The sequence below is a fragment of the Durio zibethinus genome, unplaced genomic scaffold, assembly GCF_047325235.1.
Source record: "Durio zibethinus cultivar Kanyao isolate XHJ-2024 unplaced genomic scaffold, ASM4732523v1 HiC_scaffold_281, whole genome shotgun sequence".
NCBI classification, from domain to species: domain Eukaryota; kingdom Viridiplantae; phylum Streptophyta; class Magnoliopsida; order Malvales; family Malvaceae; genus Durio; species Durio zibethinus.
In genome coordinates, this window is record NW_028322904.1 from 1 (window position 1) to 5,000 (window position 5,000).

The following is a 5,000-nucleotide window of genomic DNA, read 5'->3' on the forward strand; positions in this document are numbered from 1 at the left end:
TTAGAGAAAGACAAGTGAAGAAGAATCGTCCATAAATTTGCCGTCAATAGTTAATAGTTAATGGTTTCCAATTTTTTTGTCCTGCATTTTTACTTTTGTAACTGAGAATCCACATTTTCTTTTTCAATAGAAAAGAAAAAAGAAAGGGAAAGTTTTTGTTTTTAGATATTGTGTGTCTTGAGATACTATAACCAATTGAAGGTATGGATCCAATCTAAAAATAAAAAGGGGATACTCTCATTTTTTTGTTTGTAGCCTTTTGGCGACATGGCCGAGCGGTAAGGCGGGGGACTGCAAATCCCTTATTCCCCAGTTCAAATCCGGGTGTCGCCTGATCAACAAAAAACGCGAAATCCTATATTCTGTTTTGCTGATATAACTCGACCAATTTTCTCCGGCAAAAACAAGTGTAAGAAAAGGACTCTTGATACTTTCTTGATTATAAACTTGATTATAAACTTCCGGAGGTTTTGTTTTCTAAAGTGTTGTAAATCCTTACGTCTAGGATTCAAGGAAAAACTAGAGTAGTGGAAGGGAATGAGTAAATCTTGATATGGTAGCCCCTCCCCTACTAATAGAGGGGCTACTATCGGAGTCTTGAATTAGATTGGATAACGGGAGTGTTTAATTAACTAATGAATGGTTGTAGAAGGGTTGGAAGATACTTTGTATACAGACTGATGAAAGTCTCTGAGTGTTCAGGCATCCAATCAATATTAGATTGGATGGATAATTGGCTTTTACTTAATAAGGGACACCAAAAGAAAGAAGAAGTCTTATTATTGCTACATGTGAGTAACATTCTTTTGATACTTCCAAAAGTGTTACTGCGTATTTTGCTTGTGCTTAATGGTTCTCGATTTTACTAGAAATCATATAAGAACTTGTTATAAGCGGATTTATTGAAGTGTTTCATCAACGGTGGTGTGTCAGAATTCCCTTTTCCTTTTGACTCTGCACCGGTAATTCCACTATTATTAGTGAACAATAATGGAAAAATTCCTTCCTATTTGTTTCATATTCATAGAAATTAGGGGACATAATACACATGGATATAGTAAGTCTTGCTTGGGCTGCTTTAATGGTAGTCTTTACATTTTCCCTTTCACTCGTAGTATGGGGAAGAAGTGGACTCTAGGGGTACTTCTAATTGGGTTGAGGAATCAAACCGTATCAATTGTTTTCTAGATCGTTTTGCAAAGCCTTTTTAACTATTTTATTAGTCTTCATTTCGAAATTCTTGGATTCTAGTGGAGTAATGTATTCTATGAATAATACCCTTTCAATCAAAATCAAACAAACATTTCAATAATTCCCATGTTCGTATTTCGAAAGTAAAAGGATACGGATGATAGGCAATTTATTAAAAAAAAAAAAGAATTCTTCCTAAATTTTCTATTTTGATGAACCAGCTCTTACCAGAGTTATATATGGACAATGAGGGACAAGGAACCCCCCCCCCCTTTTTTTTTTCTGTATTTGTTTGTTTTTATTTCCTTCCCTCTTTACTGTTACTGTTCAAAGAGAAAAAAAGTAGTTCTTTTATTTAATAAGATCTTGCCTTAGTGTAGTCACATATTGCACACTTACCCCCTGTTTTATTTATTATTTTAGGAATTTTATTTATGCCATGCTTTATTGACTCATTTCATATCATGGATCAAAGAAAAGAAGTTAAATTAAAAATCGGTTCCATGAAATGAAAGAATTAGAAAATCGTAAGACTTGCCTTTCAATTATTTCAGATTGATTGAAATCAACACAAATAAAATAGATCAAGCGAAGAAATAAAATTGAGATACTATGTACATTACATATATTTCATTACATATATTTAATTGATATCGACATGTATGAAGATACATATTGTAGATTCATCTATATTAAGCTTGTATCTTTATACATTACAATAATAGATATGGATAGTATGGTAGAAAGATTCATATTTTTTTTCTACCATACTATCGAGTTTGATAGGATACTGCTGATTCTAGTCCATTCATTTTATTTAATTTATTTAAGACGTGAAATTGGAATCCTTTTTTTCTTAAATCCTTGATAAAAAGTCAAGTTTCATTCAAATTAATCACTTTGACTGACAGTTTTTTACGTATATTATAAGTAAAAAGGCGGTAGGAACTAGAATGAACAGCGCTGTAGCAATAAATGCGAGAATATTTACTTCCATAATTTCATTGTTTTTTTTACTTCGCAATAACTCGGGATTTAATCCCATAGAGATGATAAATTTGTCGCTTGTAAATTCAATGCGATGACTTACATTTCAATGACATCGAATCGGGATCAATATCATGAATAACAATATCTAAGCTATCAAATCGATTCACCGTCGAGAATTGAATAGTATAACATAGGAAGCTCTTTTATCCACACCGAATACAAAATTGGATTCCTGGCCCAATCAAAAGAATTCCTTTCCTTTATTTCTATATATTCTTTTCCACTCTTTCTTTTCGATAATCTACCGCCTTCCTTGTACAATCATCTGATGATGTATCATCTGACTGCTTTTCCACTTTCACCGTTTACAAATAGTTTACAAATAAACCCCAACAAAAAATGGAAAGGAAAAAATAAATAAAAAAGGCTATCCTTGGGAATGAAATTCTTTCATTTGTATTCCCTTTCACAGAAAATGGAGGGATCAATTGATGTATTTTTTTTTTATTGTATCCGTCGGGACTGACGGGGCTCGAACCCGCAGCTTCCGCCTTGACAGGGCGGTGCTCTGACCAATTGAACTACAATCCCAGGGCAATAAAGAAAAGTGTACAGCATAGATATTCTTATGATTTCATTCAAGCCATTTTCTATTTAAATTTTAGATTCGAATCGCCGTGTTGTAACAAACAAAGGCGCGAGTGATATATTGATATCCATACGGGTATGCGCTTTAGTGAGAGCAACGCGGATTACTAGTTACTAGTAATCCTTTCGTTATTGCCAAATCGATCGATAATCAATTTTAAAATGAAAAAAAAAAAAGAGTCTTTTTTCTTTACTTTACTCTTTCTTTTCATTAAACTTTATACTTAATGATCCTGATATGAATCTAGATCATTATCAAGGTCAGAATTTATGGGAACAAATAAATAGAACAAAATAAAAAACAAATAGCGGTAGGGATGGATATATCAGAAAATTGGACTTTTTTTATTCTTCCCTAATTTTTTTGTTTGGCTTTTCTGGAAAACAAAATACAAAAAAAATGGGCATTTTATGTTATGGCGGATCAGCGAATTATTGGGCCGAGCTGGATTTGAACCAGCGTAGACATATTGCCAACGAATTTACAGTCCGTCCCATTAACCGCTCGGGCATCGACCCAGGAAGAATCAATTATAGGTTTATTGATAATCCATGATCAACTTCCTTTCGTAGTACCCTACCCCCAGGGGAAGTCGAATCCCCGCTGCCTCCTTGAAAGAGAGATGTCCTGAACCGCTAGACGATGGGGGGCATATTTGCCTGACCGACATCATACTATGCTCATAGTATGAACAGTTTTTTGAAATTGTCAATATAATGGAATGATATGACTAGATCCGAAAGCTTTTTCCATCTTTTATGATTTTCCATTTTTGATTCATGATTTATACTCATAAATCATTCATTTGAATCGCCACTCTATTCTATATAGAAATAAATTAGATATAGAAATAAATTAGATAAATTCAATCTATTATATTATTATATTATATAAATCGATATTATAAAAAGAAACTAGATTATATTAATAATACAAAGTATAAGATCCTTTCGGGAAGTGATTGGTCTGACATAAACATAAAAAGGGGAGTTAAACTTCATTTCTTCCACTTTCATTCTTCATTTCTTCCACTTTCATTCATTGATTCACTCATTATTAAGATTAAGACGAGACAGGCGTATTTCTATCTCACACTAAGCCAGGAAATTAACAAAAAGTAAATCTGGAATTTTGGGAAGAGGGAGCAAGAAGTTATCGAAAATTATGTGTGTTTTTTTTTTTTTTCTAAAAATTGGGTTCGGTGGACAAAGCAAATCTCTTCATCACATGTTTCGATAAAATATATTGGATCCATGTCGAATTGCTAAGGTACATCTATTAATCAAATCAAATAAATGAATTTCGTTCTGTTCTGATAAGCCAATTATGATCGGCCTTGAAACAATTCATTGCATTGATATTTATCAAATCCAATATCAATAAACCCATTTTACCCTCTACACGTTAAGTAAATTAGAATTCTCATTCCTGAATGAGCTACTAGCCACTATGAGTCTACTGCATATACTTATATATATATAACTTATACTTATATATATATATATAAATAGATCTTATCGATTCATTCAGTAATTGAATCGAACGGCCCTTTTAACTCAGTGGTAGAGTAACGCCATGGTAAGGCGTAAGTCATCGGTTCAAATCCGATAAGGGGCTTTTGGCTTTTTTTTTCATAAAACTCCAGTGAAATAGTAGTATTCATATTTAAACGAAGAATAGGGGTGTTGTTTTTATTGGTAATAAAAAACCAACTGTATATGTATAATAATTTAATTAGAAACTGTATAATTTAACTCTAATAAGTTATTATCTAATAAGTTATTATTCTAATGAGTTAGAGTAGAGTAATTCTAAAAGAAAGTTGAACATTTGTTTATTATAATGAATAATGATAAGTCGTCTCTTGAATTGACAAATATATATATATATTTTTATTTTTATTTTGCATTATATTATTCCAATCAAATCCATTGTAAAGAATTGTAAAGATTAGAAATCAACAAAAGAAAAAGTAAGTGGATCTAACCCATTGAATCGTGACTATATCCACTATTCTGATATTAAAATTCGATAGAGATGAAATTGGAACAGTAGATTTCTTTTTTTTTTTCATATTTATTTGGACTCCACAAGAATCTGTCGATATTTCCGATTCAATCTTCTTGTTACTAGGAATAAATTAATATTCTATTCCTTTATAGAGAAAGAG

General features: G+C 31.9%; 3 non-coding genes across 3 annotated transcripts; 2 read left to right on the forward strand and 1 right to left on the reverse strand.

The window, feature by feature from the left end:
* Positions 1–261: 261 nt before the first annotated feature.
* TRNAC-GCA (transfer RNA cysteine (anticodon GCA)) lies at positions 262–333 on the forward strand. The gene has a single exon. It is a non-coding gene; the product is annotated as a tRNA-Cys (tRNA).
* A 2,365-nt stretch (positions 334–2,698) lies between these two features.
* Positions 2,699–2,772, reverse strand: TRNAD-GUC (transfer RNA aspartic acid (anticodon GUC)). The gene has a single exon. It is a non-coding gene; the product is annotated as a tRNA-Asp (tRNA).
* A 1,603-nt stretch (positions 2,773–4,375) lies between these two features.
* TRNAT-GGU (transfer RNA threonine (anticodon GGU)) lies at positions 4,376–4,447 on the forward strand. The gene has a single exon. It is a non-coding gene; the product is annotated as a tRNA-Thr (tRNA).
* Positions 4,448–5,000: the final 553 nt, after the last annotated feature.